This window comes from Bubalus kerabau, chromosome 20 (assembly GCF_029407905.1).
Source record: "Bubalus kerabau isolate K-KA32 ecotype Philippines breed swamp buffalo chromosome 20, PCC_UOA_SB_1v2, whole genome shotgun sequence".
NCBI lineage: Eukaryota > Metazoa > Chordata > Mammalia > Artiodactyla > Bovidae > Bubalus > Bubalus kerabau.
In genome coordinates this window covers 10,524,740-10,543,342 of record NC_073643.1, presented here as the reverse complement: position 1 = coordinate 10,543,342, position 18,603 = coordinate 10,524,740, and the positions used below count along the sequence as shown (strand labels likewise).

The 18,603-nt window shown below is 42.3% G+C and overlaps 1 long non-coding RNA gene across 1 annotated transcript in view; it reads right to left on the bottom strand.

The window, feature by feature from the left end:
* LOC129634749 (uncharacterized) overlaps positions 1–18,603 on the bottom strand; it is a 134,645-nt gene that overhangs the window by 13,724 nt on the left and 102,318 nt on the right. The window contains exon 2 of the long non-coding RNA XR_008705865.1: positions 13,780–13,956. This is a non-coding gene — a long non-coding RNA (uncharacterized LOC129634749). The remainder of the gene's footprint in view (positions 1–13,779; positions 13,957–18,603) is intronic.

Here is an 18,603-nt window from a genome sequence, read left to right as displayed (position 1 = left end):
CATCTTCTTTCCTCCAGAGAAGACCTGTCTCCAACCTACTAACATATTTTCCTGTTTTGTTTTGTTTTTTTTTTATGCTGGATTTTCTCTCACTGTCCTGTTTTCTAATAGGGAGGGTAACATGAAGAATGCTATCTGGATTCTGATGTAAATGATGTCTCTTAAATATATGTACAAGACACTAATTAGGTTTCCCCAATGACCTATCAAGTTACAGTTAAGCACATACTGTACTAAATATGTCAGCACAACATACTCAGGAAAGTCCAAATGAATGTAAGGGTAAGGAATACAAACCTCATATAATACTTTCAGTTCAGTTCACTCCCTCAGTCATGTTCGACTCTTTGCAACCCCATGAATTGCAGCACGCCAGACCTCCCTGTCCATCACCAACTCTCGGAGTTCACTTAAACTCACGTCCATCGAGTCGGTGATGCCATCCAGCCATCTCATCCTCTGTCGTCCCCTTCTCCTCCTGACCCCAATCCCTCCCAGCATCAGGGTCTTTTCCATATAATACTTTTGCAAAGGCTTAAATTACAACAACCAAGATGCACAGGGTGAGAAAGAGCATTTTGTTTGGGAGCAGAGAAAGATGAAGGAAAGAGATCAATAAAAATATCATCTGGAAGGGCTGCCTAGCTTAAAGGATCAGTAGTGATTTGTGGAGATTCGAAGGGATCCCTAAGACAATGTCAGCCTGCTGTGCCTTATGTAAAAGGAATCGTGATATATTTTTATTTGTGAGGAACTGTGCATCTTCTTTGCCTACCAGGAGCTTTTCTGTATATGTCGCTTTGAGATCATCTTCTCTCAGGACTGACACCTTCCAGAATAGCTCCCTGATGTGCTGATTATTCTCTGGGTTTATCCACAAAGACTTGTTTCATGTCCTCTCTTTTCTTGCTCTTGAAAATGAAGAATGCTTCCTTTACCTCTTCCTCAGACTTCTCCACGTGGTCTCTGAAGATTAGCTTGTCTTTGAGTCTGGGTTGGTCTGAGTGAGATGCCTCTCGAGGGGACTAGATCCGACCCAGAGGAAAGACAAACAGACCACATCCGGGACTAACGTGCTGTTCCCAACTATGGCAGCAGAAAAGGCATGAACGTCAAGGCTGGAGAAGGTGGATGCTGGCAGTAGCTGCAAGGAGCTGGTATTTGTCAGGGCTCCTGCGAAAGCAGAGCCTGATGTAAAAATGTGAGTTCGCAAGATTTGCAGACGGAAATGTCCTTCAGGACTACCCTTTGAGAGTGATGGGGAAAGGAACTGCATGGAGAAAGAACCAAGCAAGCTTGTGATCTGAGATAAAGTCATAAAGTGTAAATCACAAGGCTGCGGGCTTGGGTTGTGAACTTCCATATCACTCATGCATGGCCCCTGGTTGCCCCTATGTTTGGAGGTAGGACATCACCTCCAGCAGTAAGGCAGTTTCCCACTGGTCGAGGCCAGTTTGACCACAGAGGGGAGGCAGCTGGAAGTCATCAGCAGCCCATATTCACACAGCTGGAGGATGGGAGCAGCCACTGGCCTTGGGGATCAGCACTTCCCAGATGCAGTTTCACATGAGAAGTTGACGTCCTCTCTGTTGAGGGCCTTGAAAGTCCCTGGCTACACCCTCATTATTGCAATGAAGCAACCTACGGGACAGTGTTGAGCTCAGCACTAGGACTCAGAGCTTTCCCTCCATCCATCCCCAAAAGGATATTTACAGAGATTTTTCAAGCTGCCCCTAACAGTGTGCTGTCTAGAGCAGAACTCTCTACTCAGTTCCATGTGAGCAATCAGACTAGAGCCCAGATCAATCATTGTTCCTAAAGAATTCAAATAGTACCTGAGACAGGGTAGGAAAAGTTTTGCTAGTTAAGAGAAGAAAGTGATTCAGAGAGCAGGTTGCCTAGGATTTGGAGTAGGAAATGGCAACCCACTCCAATATTCTTGCCTGGAAAATTCCACGGACAGAGGAGCCTGGAGGGCTATAGTCCATGTGGTCACAAAGAGTCAGACACGACTGATGACTGAACATGCATGCAAGCAGCAGGAAGAGGCAGAGGGTGCATTGTGGGGTCATACCCCAATCACAAGATGGGTGATAACCCAAAGCCAATGAAAGAGAAGGACAAGGGTCTAAAACACTTGACTTTGCTGTTGTTTAGTCGCTAAGTTGTGTCCGAATCTTTGCAACCTCATGGACTGTAGCCCGCCAGGCTCCTCTGTCCATGGGATTTTTCCAAGCAAGAATACTGGAGTGGGTTGCCATTTCCTCCTCCAGGGATCTTCCCGATTCATGTATTGAACCCATGGCCCCTGCACTGGCAGACAGATTCTTTACCACTGAGCCACCAGGGAAGCCCCAAAATACTCAGCTCAGGAGGACTATATCTCAAGTCTAGTTCAAGTTCATGACAGCAGAGATCCTGCCAAATGTCTGGGCTAAAGAAGAGCCAACACACTGAAGACCTCACCTGTAGCACCAGCCTGAGCTTATCCCATCTCCTGCTGGGGCTGTTCACAGGAGGAGGGGAGGGGCACAGGAAATAAGCCCCGCACTGGCCAGAGCAAGAAAGGGCTGAGCACCTCTGTTTGTAGTCACTGCCTTTGGGGAGAGAGGAAGAGGAAGGGGAGGTTAGAATGGCAGTAGTAGCCTATTTTGATACCTCAAGCAACCTGCTTCCTCCATCAACTTTTCCATTCCAAATTACTCAAATTAATTTGAATGATCTTCTTGGAATCCCTGGTTACCATTAGGGGAGCCAAAAATTATTCTATGGCAACAGGACGTGATATTTGGTGAAAATGTTTAATCAACATCAATGTATTTTAATGAGAAAAAGGCTTGAAACCCAGCAAAGTCATAATGCACATATTAGCTTTGGGTCTAAACAGGAAAAAAAAAAAAAAAAGCTCCAGAAATACAACTAATGGGTTCCATGGGAGCTAGAAAGCTATATTTAATAGCCCTAATACTTGCTTGCCAGCAGCTCCAAATACCAAGCTACTCCCACTACCCCTTGAATGTTCTCTGATTATGACATGTTTGTGGGCTTAGAGTGTAGCTCTATTATTTAAGCATAATTGATCTCTTGGTACAAAAGCTGTCCTCCTTCTTCCTATCTTGTGCTTATGGCCCAGAAGGGAAGGCTCTGGGTCATTTGGGGGTGTGATCCTTCTCTGATGAAGATGTGTCTGTTTGTTTGTTTGTTTGTTTTTTCTAATAATCACATTTGTGAATCTTACCTACATCTTTGGGGACTTAGAATGGCTGGAGGTCCCCATCACTTTAGAAGTAATGCACAGGTCACCTTGTGGTAACTAACATCTCATGGATTAGGGGCTTGCTCTTTATTTTTAAGAAAAAATTCTATTTTTTAAGCTTTTAAATATTTCAAAAAATTCTACAGCATAGTTTATTACTGTTGTGCAGCACTGTGAATTTTGCTAAATGTTTAGAGCCATGAATCCACCATCACAATCAGCATACAGAAACACCTAAAAGTGGTGTCACTGAATCATATGGTAAATACATGTTTTACTTTATAAAAAGCTTTCCAACAGTTTTCCCCTGTGGTGTTCTCATTTTGCATTCCCCCCAAAATATAGAATTTCAGTTGCTCTGTTTTCTTGGAAGCATTTGGTTTTTTCATATTTTTTTTGGTTTTTCTATTAACTTGTAATCTGCTGAATATTTGTGCAGTGGTATCTCATTGTGCTTTTGATTTGGAATCCATAATAAATAATGATGAAGGGTACATTTTTGTGGATATATATATATAAATATATAAAACCCTCTGTCCATGGGATTTTCCAGGCAAGAATATTGGAATGGGTTGCTATTTCCTTCTCCAGGGGATCTTCCTGACCCAGGGATCAAACTTGGGTCTTCTGCTTGTCAGGTGGATTCTTTACCAGTGAGCTATCTGGGAAGCCTAACATTACATTTTGATTATGTCCAATTTATCATTTTTTTACTAGATTGTGTTTTTTGGTATCTGATAAAAGAACTTTTTCTCTAACCAAAGATCATGAAGATTTCTTTGAGAAGTTCTATACTTTTATGGTTTACATTTAGTCTTTGAAGAGAGAGATTATCATGCTGAAGTTGCCCCATATTGGGCCTACGTTAAATGGTTAGGTTATATACACATTAAAAATAATGACGCACTCTGTGACATGCCACACCATTTTAGATGATAATGTCACAAAAACAAAAAAGAATTGTAAATATTAGAGATGTTGACAAGAAGTTCCTTTAATGTTAAACACACACACACACTGCTTTATCTCTCCAAAACTTCTTCCAAGCATAAATCTAGTCGTGATTCTAATGTCACCATGAATTTTCCCTCCATGATGGTGCCCAAGATCATGTCAGATGACAGACTACAATCTGATCTAATCTAACTCAGCATATATGTCCCTTTACATGATAGATTAAAATAAAACAGGATTTTGAAACAGTTTTTAGAGATTAACGAAGGATTTGTTCCATACCAGCTTCACTTTATCAATATGTCATCTCTTTCTGGATTTATTTTCACCCTTTCCATTGCAAGTCCCAGGTATCATACCCATGAATTGGCTATGATCATACCCATGAATTGCCTATGATCAACATTAGAGAATTCTTAAATGATTCAGATAAAGTTGAAGTATGGAAATTCAATTTCATTAAATTGCACAAATGTTCATTGCACCTCTGTTATTTAAGCTAGGCTAAGTGGAAGACTAGGCTTCCCCAGTGGCTGAGTGGTAAAGAATCCTCCTGCAGTGCAGGAGACACAGGAGACTCAGATTTGATCCCTGGGTTGGGAGGATCCCCTGGAGGAGGTCATGGCAACCCACTCCAGTATGCTTGCCTGGAGAATCCCATGGACAGAGGAGCCAGGCGGGCTATAGTCCACGGGGTCGCAAAGAGTCAGACACGACTGAATCAGCTGAGCACATATGCACACAAGTGGAGGATAATCATGAGTAAAACTCTAGCCCTGTCTTGACAAAGCTGGTAAACTGGGGAAAGAGACAGATACTTTATGGTAAAGATAAGTTAGCTCCTTACTAGATTTAAATCCTTTTCTTCTTGGGGAGAGGACAGTATTCCATTTCTCAATCTCATTTTCAGTTAGATGTGGCTCTATGCTTGAATGTGGCCACTGGAAAAAAGTAGAAGCCATATATGCACTTTCATACCTTGCCCACGAAAAGCTCCTACAAGAACCTCCAGCTTTTATCTCTACTCCATCTTCCAACTAAACACCAAGACCTGGGGTGATCTTGGAATCTAGGTGTTCAATATGGCAAAGGCTCTATCAAGTCAGCCCCTGGATAACTGACTCTAAGCTTCCCTGCTGTGGCACGCCCTCATGCCAGTGAACTTCACAGGAGTAAGAAATCAGTTTCTACTGTGTTAAGCCATCAAGATCTTATGGTTTGTCTCTGAAGGCAAGTAATGTTTCCCTTAAATATTACAGACTTTCATAAAAACAACTTTAATATTGAGCAAATGGATTGACCCTAATGAAAGTTCAAGGCATTATTTAGAGAACATACATTTAGAATTTAGTGTGGTGGAAGCTTAATTTTCAATTTCCTATTTTTTCTCCAAAATACATTGATGGAAAAGTTAAGAGGCAGAGCAATTCTGTAACCTCCAGGTTAGGTGACCAGTAGTTCAAAAAGTCTTGAATTCAAGAGAAACAGCACAAGAAGCCACAGAGTTAGATCACAAGTGGACAGGGATAACAGGTAGGGCCCTGGTCATGGAAGGTTCCACACATCACTCGGTAGCATTTATCTACTGAAGGAGAGGACAAACCCTAACTCAGAACTGCCATGAACTGGGCTGTGAATGAACAAAGCATGAGCATCTGGGGAGAGATATGACACAGTAAGTTTCCAGGAGGCCCAGAGGTGCCAGTTCTCAGCAATGATCACCTTCTAAAAGAGAGAAGGAAACTCTGGAAGGCAATGGGAGTCTTCCTTGGAAATAGCTGCTGGTAAAAGGAATTTAGAAAATTCAAGAAAGGTGGTAGACGCCGTCTCAAACCAGGATCTAAGGCAGAAGGTGCCATACAGAAAAGAAAAGAAAAAAAAAAGGCAATTTTGATTAAGAAACCACTTAGGATATTTGGCAAAACTAATACAATTATGTAAAGTTTAAAAATAAAATAAAATTTAAAAAAAAAAAAAAAAAACCACTTAGGTAAGCTTCTCTAATATAACAGCTGCTGCCGCTGCTAAGTCTCTTCAGTCGTGTCCAATTCTGTGTGACCCCATAGATGGCAGCCCACGGCTCCCCTGTCCCTGGGATTCTCCAGGCAAGAACACTGGAGCGGGTTGCCATTTCCTTCTCCAATGCATGAAAGTGAAACGTGAAAGTGAAGTCGCTCATTCATGTCTGACTCTTAGCGACCCCATGGACTGCAGCCCACCAGGCCCCTCTATCCATGGGATTTTCCAGGCAAGAGTACTGGAGTGGGGTGCCATTGCCTTCCCTGAATATAACAGCTAGGTAAGGAAAATTCAACACATTTAATAATTCTATATAAGTTTTTTTAAGGTACAACACATCTAAAGACACCATAAGAGAACCACCTAAAAATGACCATGAAAACATCTCTTTAGAGAACTCTCACTATAAAGTAGAGAAAATGTGTAACTCAACATTTTAACATGAAAAACAACAATAGCAACAATTGACTTTATCAAGAATTTCAGCTATGAGGAGACCACAAAACAGAAATATAAAAATTTTGGAAAATAATAACCATGTAAAAAGAGATGATGGCCAGTCAAAAGTAGGAGGTAAAGTGGAAGCTAAATAATTTAAAAGAGAAATGGAAACAAAAAATAATCAAAATTAAGAATGACAACCACATTTAAAAGAAAACAAAGGACAAAAGAAAGCTGTCCCCCCAAAACCACATAATTTAAAAAGACACATGCGCCCCAATGTTCATTGCAGCGCTGTTTACCTAAATGTCCATTGACAGATGAATGGATAAAGATGATGTGGTGTATATATATGTATACAAGGGAATTTTACTCACCCATAAAAGGAATGAAACTGGGTCATTTGTAAAGACGTGGTTGGACCTAGAATCTGTCATACAGAGTGAAGTAAGTCAGAGAAAAACAGTACATATTAACACATATATGTGGAATCTAGAAAAAAGGGACAGATGAACCTATTCGCAAGGCTAGACTGGAGACACAGATGTAGAGAATGGACATGTAGACACAGTGGTGGGGGAGCGGGGATGAATTGGGAGATTAGGTTTGAGATACAGACACTACCATGTGTGAAACAGGTAGCTAGTGGGGAGGTGTCCCATAACATAGGGAGCTCAGCTCTGTGCTCCATGATGACGGAGAGGTAAGGCAGGGCAGTGGGAGGGAAATCCAAGATGGAGTGGATACATCTATAAACATGGTTGATTCACTTCATTGTACAGCAGAAACTAACACAATATTGTAAAGCAACTATATTCCAATAAATAAAAAAATAGAAAAGAAAAAATAAAGAAATACACTTGCAAAAAAGACAAGGAGAACAGAGACAGCAACAGAGAAAGAGTCAGTTGAAGAAAGAGGAGAATGCTTAAGAGACAGAAGAGTAATATACAAAGCAGGCAACACAGAGACTTGAGATTCCTGAAGGACCAAAGTCAAAACAAGGGTACAGAGCCAATATTTAAACTAAACAATTTTCCTAAAATAAAGGGGATTTCTAATCTATATATAATAAGAGTATGCTGTAGTCTAAAAAAAAATGATGTCTCAGAATTCAACACAAAAATAATTCAAATGTATTAAACCTGAAAGATAAAGAAAAACCACAGAGATACAAAGATCACATTATTCTGAAAGAAATAAAATTGAGCTAACCATCAGATATTAGAGAGATACTAGGACAACACCTTCCAACTAAAGAAAAGAGACTGTGTGAGCCAAGAGCTTTATATTCTGCCAAGTAGTAATAGCTACAGGCAATTTGGCTTTGCAAAGTCTCAGGAAATATTGTACTTACATGCTACTTTGAGGAATGTGGAGTTAAATGATAAGAAAATCTTTAGTTAGATGACCAATGGTGAACACTAAATGGATTTATCTACCTAGAGAATTAGGAATAAGCCAAAGAACTACAAAATAAAATGCAAATAGACACTTCTCAATTACAGAAAACAAGAAAGAAAATAGACAATATTGACAATGATGTAATGAGCTCTTAAAGAAAATACATTTTTAGGTAGAGTTACAGAATAAGTCACAATTCTCTGTGCGATATGTAAGAGACACCGACAGCAAATGATCAGACAGTCTAAAAATCAAAAAGTAGACAAGGCAGGACAACTGCAAACCAAAACAAGAAAGCTTGGGGCTTGATCTTAATATTAAACAAGGTAAATCTGGGGCAAAAATACGTTAACGTTATCAAGAGAAGGATTAAACTGCTACAAGGTACCACACTGTGGAAGTCTAAATAATACTACCCCTGGAAGATGTCTATGTCCTAATCCTGGGACTTTGTGAATAGATTACATTACATTTCAAAGACATTGCAGATGAAGATGTTGAGATGAGAAGATCATCCTGAATTTCCTGGGTGCGCCCAACGTAATCACAGAGGTCCTTACAGAAATAAGGCAGTTGGTACACATTCAGAGGGAAAAGTAAGGATAGAGATTCTTAAATACTTCCCCGGTGGTCCAGTGGTTAAGAATCTACCTGTCAATGCAGGGGACACGAGTTAAAATCCCTGGTCTGAGAAGATCCCACATGGCGTGGGGCAGCTCTGTGCCACAGCTGCTGAGTCCACGCTCTAAAGGCCATGAACTGCGACCACTTAAGGCGGCATGCTCTAGAGCCCATGAGCATGTGTGCATGCCCTAGAGCCCATGAGCATGCCAAGTTGCTTCAGTTGTGTCTGACTCTTTGTGACCCCATGAACTGCAGCCCGTAAGGTTCCTCTGTCCGTGGGATTCTTCAGGCAAGAATACTGGAGCAGGTTGCCAGGCCCTTCTCCAGGGGATCTTCCCAACCCAGGGATTGAACCTGTGTCTCTTATATCTCCTGCATTGGCAGGTGGGCTCTTTACCACTAGCACCACCTGGGAAGCCCAAAGGAGGGGTAGGTTTCTGGCAAATTTTGGCTTGACTTACATATCTACTGTTGACTTACATAGAGTTGCACAGAGTTGCTTACTCTGTGCAACATACAATAATAAATATTATTTATGGCTCAAAACAATACCAAAAGGTATGTGTTGTCACAATGTAGAGTAGAATAAAATAGAATACTGCTGTTCATAAAAGGGAAGTAATTTCCCCCTAAAATAAGCTAGAAATAAGTGGAGCTAGACTTTAAACCTCTCTCTGCTTGGCATCCACAGTCATGCTCTCTTCAAATACTGTGTATTTTAAGTATTTGCATTTTTCCTTCTATCCCGATGCTTACATCCTGGATGAGGACAATGTGGGGTGGTAAGGAAGGAAAGATTAATTGAGCTAAGGAATGTCTTAGGCTTTTTCACATGCATGTAATTGTATTCATTTCTCTAATTCCAGAAGTAAGCTTAATAAAACAAAAGAACTCTGGATTAAGAGGTATATCATCTATGCAAGTGACCTCAATCTAAATCTATAGCTCACAGCTCCCAAAACCTTAGTGAAATAAATTCAATCTAATGGCACATGACTACAGAACTAGGGAAGGGTGTTAGCCACTCACCCGAAGCTTAAATGAACTTCAGAAAGAAAAGCATAAGATACAATAATATCCCTACCAGCTGCCACTAACCCAGTATGGAGCAGAACAGTGGAAAACAAAAAAAATGGGGGGGTGGCAGGAAGGGACCTGAAGGAGGCCCAGCCAACACTCTGGGTTCGGCGTTCCAGAAGCCAAAGGGCAAGTGGCTGAGGGGCAAACCTCAGAGTTCCTGGAGCCTCTAGCTTAGTCACCAAGATTCACCTGGCTCAAAAGCTCGAGAGTAATAATATTCACAGCCTATGCTTGCAACCCACCTCAGCAGATCTACCTGTGCAGGGAAGAGGCTATGCTTTGAATCTGGCTTCTTCCAAGTAACAGAGGGCCTTTGGAAAGGCAGTGACACTCCAAAGAGCTTGGTGCTATCAAGGCAGACCAGATGCAGCAGTTAGACCACTGAGGCACCTCCCTCCAAACATAGCCATCATCCTGGATCTCTAAGTTGGCAACAAAACATTATACTGGATTTAAACAGCTCCTAACTATGCAGTGATTTCCCCAATACTATGCTAGACATACATGGGCTAGAAATGTAAACCCAGCTCTGCCTGATTCTTAAGCCCATGCTGTTTTCAATATTCTCCTCTTTAAACATTCTTATTTCTTCTTCTATTCTGATGCTCAAGGCCAAGGACTCTGGAAGAAAGAAAGAAATGAGAAGGGAAGAAAAAGGAAGGGAAGAGATATCCTCCCACAGCCTGAAAGAAACTATGTGAGATCCCAGTGTTTCAGACAATCCTTGTCACTCCCCCTTACACAGATGAAAAGAACAGGCAGAGAAAAACCGTCAAATACACGTAAAGACGCAACATATCAAGAAAGAGAAAGTGTGAACAATGAAAATTTTCTCCCAAAAAGAATCACCCTTGATTCCACGGTTGAAAAAGAAAGTCCTTGACTTGAGAGAGAGCCAGGGAAAATAAGTTATTAATTCACGTAAGAGGAAATAGATGGTGGGGGCAGTGGGTAGGAGAGAGAAGTACATATGAGTTTGAATTCAGACTCCATCATCACCTGACTAGCCTTGGACAAAGGATTTAATTTAATTGAGTATCAGTTTTCTCAAATTAAAATGAGAATAATAACACATGACATTACTTTTGGGTTCTGGCTAATGTAAGCAGAAATGCACACTTGTTAGAAGGATATTAATACTTTACAGAATGAATAAAGAAGCACAGGGAACAAGATGATGTTGTGGGCAAGTTAGCAGGAACAGGACAGCCTCAGTGAGAACTGCTATGAAACAAATACTGACAATTTTCAGTAATTGCAAAGCTCAGCTGAAGATTGATCTACCCAGGGTTAACTGTGAGTGGCCTGATTGGGTTCACAGTGCTAACATGGCTATGGCATCTTAATTTACTGTCTAACTGGATAGTATAAAATGGGGAAAAGGTAATTTGCTAAAAGGAAGTAAGTGCCCCCAAAAGGGTGGAATGGATGTTTCAGTTCGGTTCAGTCGCTCAGTCGTGTCCGACTCTTTGTGACCCCATGAATCACAGCACGCCAGGCCTCCCTGTCCATCACCAACTCCCAGAGTTCACTCAAACTCATGTCCATTGAGTCAGTGATGCCATCCAGCCATCTCATCCTCTGTCATCCCCTTCTCCTCCTGCCCCCAATCCCTCCCAGCATCAGGGTCTTTTCCAATGAGTCAACTCTTTGCAAAAGGTGGCCAAAGTATTGGAGTTTCAGCCTCAGCATCAGTCCTTCCAACGAACACCCAGGACTGATCTTCTTTAGGATGGACTGGTTGGATCCCCTTGCAGTCCAAGGGACTCTCAAGAGTCTTCTCCAACACCACAGTTCACAAGCATCAATTCTTCGGCGCTCAGCTTTCTTCACAGTCCAACTCTCACATCCACACATGACCACTGGAAAAACCATAGCCTTGTCTAGATGGACCTTTTTGGCAAAGTAATGTCTCTGCTTTTTAATATGCTATCTAGGTTGGTCATAACTTTCCTTCCAAGGAGTAAGCGTCTTTTAGTTTCATGGCTGCAATCACCATTTGCAGTGATTTTGGAGCCCCCAAAACTAAAGTCTGACACAGTTTCCACTGTTTCCCCATCTATTTGCCATGAAGTGATGGGACCAGATGCCATGATCTTAGTTTTCTGAATGTTGAGCTTTAAGCCAACTTTTTCACTCTCCTCTTTCACTTTCATCAAGAGGCTTTTTAGTTCCTCTTCACTTTCTGCCATAAGGGTGGTGTCATCTGCATATCTGAGGTTATTGATATTTCTCCCGGCAATCTTGATTCCAACTTGTGCTTCTTCCAGCCCAGCGTTTTTCATGATGTACTCTGCATAGAAGTTAAATAAGCAGGGTGACAATATACAGCCTTGATGTACCCCTTTTCCGATTTGGAACCAGTCTGTTGTTCCATGGATGTTTAGGGGCTAAATAACAAGGGTCTAACATAACATCCTCCTCAGGTAGCTATAAGTTAGTAAGAGTTAATAAGAGATTGTTGGCAGAGCACCCAATAAATGAAAGCTGAACTGAAACAAAGTAGGAGCCAGATTTTACAGTCCTGTTAGTTAGAGGACTTAGCGACTTTGACTATTTAAAACAGCACCTGTGAGCTTTTGCTTTCAACTAAGCCACTTCCGTGGGACCAGAGTTGGTTTAGCCATTTTCCTTAAACTGATCTGAAAAGAATCAACACAATCTGCTTTAGAAACCTTCCCCCTTCTCTTCTAACATGTATGTAGCAAGAACAACTTTTCCTCTAGCCCTTCCCTTTCCATGGCTTTGTTTTAAAGTCCCCCCAAAATTAGACACAAATTGATTGGCAGGCAACAATTCTAACTGTGGTAGTATCCTTGGAAACCACAGAAAACTGGCTATTTTAGGCTAATTTGTTATTGTGATTTTCATGACAACAGCCAAGGGTATATTTTAACTACTGTTTTTACCCTAATGCAATTAGAAAATAAAAGATGTTTAAAGCCAAACAGCCCTTAGACTCTCTAAGGCTCTTTCTGTGTTTTTATATGCCTCAGTGGTGAGCATATGAGAAGCCAGAAGCTGAAGCCAATTCAGATGCCTCTTGCCTTTCTGGGTTTAGCTACAAGCAGGATATCTAAATTATTTGGTGAGAACAAGGTGATTTACGGCCAATACTGTTTCCAAACCCTATGTGGGAGGTTCAGGGCCATGGATCCAGACCTGCCCTGGCCAGTCATCTATCTCCCGAGGGTGTGTATGACTAAAAGGAAACCATTTCCTCTGGAGGTGTAAGTTTGGAGTCACTATCAAATTCTTCCAGGCAAGAAATATGCAATTGTTGCCAAATACCAGCTGAAACCCACCCTTCTCAGTCTAAGATTGCAGCACTGTCTGGATTGGAGGGATGGACTCCATATCTTCTCAGGGTTCATACTAATTCATCAGCATGAGGAAGGGGGGTTAATAGCCACGAAGTCTCGTTAATTATTGTCCACATTTCCACCCAGCCAGAGGGAAAACTGGGGGAAAAGAAAAGGAACGTAGTTATCCTTTTACTGTGAATATACAACATCATGGGCCTTCTCAGGTGGCGCTAGTGGTAAAGAACCCACCTGCCAATGCAGGTAGATGTCAGAGACTCGGGTTCAATCCCTGGGTCAATCGCCTGGAGAAGGAAATACTCCACTTCAGGATTTTTGCCTGGAGAATCCCACGGGCAGAGGAGCCTTGTGAGCAGCAGTCTGTAGGGTCGCACAGAGTCAGATACAACTGAAGGAACTTAGCACTCATGCACACATACATCATTGCTTCCCAGCTGGTAAATCTCAACATAAGTTGAAGGCAGGGTCCTTCCATCTATAAGTTCCAGAAAAGAGACATTCCCTTCACCAACCCCTAGCATAGGAAATATAGACACATTTCTTAACCCTGGTCTGTCCACAGCTCTCACTTGTGAACCTGAAACTCTAGGGTAGGATGCAAAAGCACAGGGTCAGTTGGAGATGAGTCGCCTAGACTTCCATATGTAGTTCAAAGTCAAATAGCAAAGCAGCAATTACCCTTTTCAGCAGAGCTCAATGGTGCATGGTCTGTGGCCACCGCTCCAGTGATATTTTCAGCTGTGGTGACGTGGCTCCAGGGGTGAATGCCCTAGCATAACTTGCTAAGCAGTGATTCCTGCAGGGGGATGGGTGTAGGTCTCTGCCTCCATGACTTCCCAGCCCTGCTTCTCCAGTCTGAAAAGAGAAGGAAGAAAAGGTAGGGAGGGTGAGAAAAAGAACGGCTAGTTTTTGTCATAAGTGTTTTATACTCTGTGGATATTAAAAAGTTTATGGATACAGCTTTAACAGAATTAACACTTAGTGATCAAAAAGGCCTTGGGAGACAGAAACGAGGGAGTCGGTTTATTTTATACAAACTGTTCACTCACTCCTAAATGTATCCTACAAAATCCAATAAAAAGGACCAGAAGGAACTCCCCTCATCGAGTATTCAAGAAATGGGAGGAGAGAAAACCAGCATTGCTAACATATATTCTTAACGTTGCTGGTAGCAGACGCTGATTTTGAAATGGACCACTTGACTTTCAGTAGGGCTGGAGGCTGCTTGGATGGTATAACTGTTTCGGAAGGCGTAACTGCCTGAGGGGAAAGGTGTGCATGGCTAAAATAAAAAGCAGTGCGGTAAAACGAGGATGACAGCGGTCTGAACCATAGGAATATATGGCTATTGCTGATTGATAATGGTGTTCTGTGTGACAGGAAAGGATAGGCAGGCAGCGTGCTGACCTTCTGCTTGAGATTCATTACCCCCAATATTCTGTGTCCATCAGAAGCAAAACCTGAGCCACCAACATAGAACCCCTTTACACTCGAGTTACTTGCCAGATTCAGACCTCTAAGAGAAGGCTAGATATCTAGGAGGGAGGATTCTGTAATAACACAATAGGTAGTTACCTTGAATCTTCCTCCTTGCCTTCCTCAAAGGGTCTTATAGCCATTAGCCATGCCAAGTGGGCATTGAGTAAAAAGTTTCACCCAGATGAGGAGGTTGTGGAAGTTCGATTTAAATCAAAGCTTATCCTTAGGGACCCAGAGTGTCATGGTGATTCATAGGAACTAATGAGAGCTTTACAGAGGTCAAGTATTAAATAGACTGTGACTTGAGTGTACCTCAAAGTAGTTCCCGGAGAAGGCGATGGCACCCCACTCCAGTACTCTTGCCTGGAAAATCCCATGGACGGAGGAGCCTGGTAGGCTGCAGTCCATGGGGTCGCTAAGAGTCGGACATGACTGAGCGACTTCACTTTCACTTTTCACTTTCATGCATTGGAGAAGGAAATGGCAACCCACTCCAGTGTTTGTGCCTGGAGAATCCCAGGGACGGGGGAGCCTGGTGGGCTGCCGTCTACGGGGTCGCACAGAGTCGGACACGACTGAAGCGACGCAGCAGCAGCAGCAGCAAAGTAGTCCCAGCTGGGTCTTCATCTCCGTCATGTGTATTTCCTTGGTTCCCAAGTATATTTTAGACTAGTTATTGTCAGCAACTGGCATAATCACAGTTGTAATCTGACCCATGGAGGAAGGTTTATTTTGGTAGAAGTTGAATGAAAGTTTCTAGAACTCCATTTCCATATGAAAACACTAAACCCAAATATAATGACATCCCTGGGGAGACCTCAGAAGTATGTGCCACCAATGAGATTTTAGAGGGTTGATTCTTCTCATGGAGTCATCTGACTCACCAATTTGGTTGATACAAAAGACAGATGAGTCCTTAAAGGTTACAAGCACTAGTCTCATGTTTAAGTAGATGAGACTCATCTTACGACTGGTTTGCTAGATATGGTCTGCTTACCGGAAGAAATATTCTGTAGTAGCCAGCATGCTGCTATTAATCTCATCAATTATTTAGTCTTACCCCCAAAAGAAGAGACACCAGGATCCATTGCTTTTATCTAGCAAGAAGAGCCAAACAACTTGACCCTTCAGACTTAAAATTGTTTCGCTATTCTGTGTCTGTTTCACAATTGCACTGTCAGGGACCATGATCTTTGTGCCATCCCAGAAAACATCATGCTGGCTCATCATGTGAATCAGACTAGGGAGATAAAAATAGCAACTACAGCAAAGGCCTTGGAAATACTTGCACAATCGTTCTGAGAAGGTACACTCCTTACAAACACAGAATGCTTTTCATTTCTGGGGGTGCAGTGATCTGGGGCAAAGCAGGATATTCTTTCTTAGGAAAAAAGGTCCTGAATCTTGCATTCCCTATCATCACTAAAAAGGAGGCAAAGTGGACTTGTGGGTTTTATAGGCAACATATACTATATTTAGTTGTGCTTTTCCAATCTATTTGCCAGGTTATTAAAAACATTCAGTGCTGACTAAGTGCAAGAGCAAGAGGAAGCTTCCAGCTGATCCAAGTTGCAATGCGAGCACCCTTGCCACTTGGCTCCCAGCTCAGCTGAACCCAGGCCACCTTGAATCCGTGGTAGACAGGGATGCTCTTTGGGGTCTGTGACAACCCTGATGGGAAAAGCACAATTCTTGGGATTTTATGAATAAAAATCCCCTATGTTCTTTACAAAGTATTACCTGGAAAAATACTCTTGCCTGAGATTATGCTCTGGTTGACAATCTGTGTGCCTGTGCAAACAGGTAGATGTCCTGGACTGTGCATTATCTACAGTCTCTGGGGTGTGAAGTCAGACTCACACACCAGCACACACCTTCATCAGATGGAGAAGGTGTGTGCACAACTGGACCCATGCAGATCCTGAAGCATGAGAAAGTCCCAAGAGCAGATGTCTCACATCCACAGCATGACTTCTCTAGGCACACAACCACCCCTCCATCAACCCACACGTTTGATCTCATGGGGAGTCTCTTATGACTAGAGCAACTATAATTTATCATATAAACAGGGACACATCTGAGCTAAAAAACAGGCCAGGGCAACAGGCCTGAAACGGGGCCGTTCTAGTCAAATGATTTTGCATTGTCACCCTACTTTAGTCATTTTCAACTGGGGGCAATCTTGCCCTCCCACAGGAACACTTGGTAATGTTCAGCTCCACTTTTGGTTGTCACGACTCGGGGGAAGGTGTGCTGTGGGCATCTAGCAAGTAGAACGCAGGGATGCTGCTAGACATCCTAAAACGCACAGAAACATCTCACCCACAAGAAAGAATGAGCCAACCTAGAGTAAACAATAATGCTGAGACTGAGAAACTTGTCTGTAAGTATTAAACAATTAAGATTTATGGAAAGTTTCACCACAAGAGAACGTGGACAGCTGTGGCATGATAACCACACTCGGCGGTGGACTGGATGTGAAAGAGTTCAGGAAAGAGAACTATCCCTAGGAGGCAGAAATGTAAGGGTTACAATGCAAGGAGGTATGCAGAAGTAACACCAGGACTTCCCTGGTGGCTCAGACGGTAAAGCATCTGCTTACAATTCGGGAGAGCTGGGTTCAATCCCTGGATTGGGAAGATCCCCTGGAGAAGGAAATGGCAACCCACTCCAGTGTTCTTGCCTGAAGAATCCCATGGACAGAGGAGCCTGGTAGGCTACAGTCCACGGGGTCGCAAAGAGTCGGACATGACTGAATGACTTTACTTTCACTTTTCTTTCATGCAGAAGTAATGACCCACATAGATCTGTAAACACAGGGTCCATCCATCCCTTGGAAATAAAAAGCCTGGAAGACTGCTGGTAAGGCAATTTGGGAGCGATATAGATTAATGGACCACTTGTAAATGGGCCTTAAGACCTTACTGCAGAAGAGGCCCTTAATTAACAGGAACACCTATTCTGAGTCATGTGTGCGTGTGTATGTAAAATAATTTATTTTTTGAATATCTATTTTATTGGAATATAATTGCTTTACAATGTTGTGTTAGTTTCTGCTGTCTGCTACAACAACATGAATCAACCATTTGTATACACACGTCACGTCCCTCTTGAGCCTCCCTTCCACCCCCCAGCTCACCCCTTCAGGTCATCAGAGAGCATCAAGCTGAGCTCCCTGCGCTATACAGTACCTTCCTGCTAGCTAGATGTTTATACATGGCAGTGTGTATATGTCATGCTACCCTCTCAATTCATCCCACCCTCTCCTTCCCTCACTGTGTGCACAAGTCCATTCTCTTTCAACTGACCAATTTCAACTGACCAGTTGGCCCAAGGTCCCCAGTGTGGGTCTAAAAATGTGACCATAGTAACAGAGATGATGTCTATACATAAGCTTTAAAAAAAAAAAAAAAAGGAGGGGGTGCTTATCTGTACACCAAAATTCACTCTCAACTCATCCACAGCAGTGACCACTAGGGGTCCCAAGCATGGTACCATACTCTGAGATCAACCAGTCTCCTGGTGGCAAGGTGATTACATTGGATCCCATCAATTATAGAAGAGCCAGTGATTTATCCTCATTCTCTACAACACTTACATTGGACTCAAGCTTTCTTTACCTGCTAAACATGCTTCTGTCAGCATCATTTAAAAGGGTTAGAACATTAACATGTGTGCTTCCAATCACAAACACAATGATGCTTCCAATCCAAAACATAACAAAGTGAATGGAAAACCGCCTGTGGGATTGGACTTAATTGCATGCACCCTATTATCCAGAAAAAGCTTGTCTCAGAGAATACAGCCTACTGAAAAGTCAGTTGCAATACCAGCTGGAAAGTGACCCCTTGCAATTTCAGGGCAGTGCTCCAGAGGAAATGGTATATATTCTGTGCTGAAGATAAACATATGGTGATTTTGTTTTCCACAAAGCCAGAATAAACAAGTCTATGAATCAGAAATTTCAAAAAGAAACATCAATTCAAAATGTTATATCTAGTATTATTTTATCTTTGTATTTAT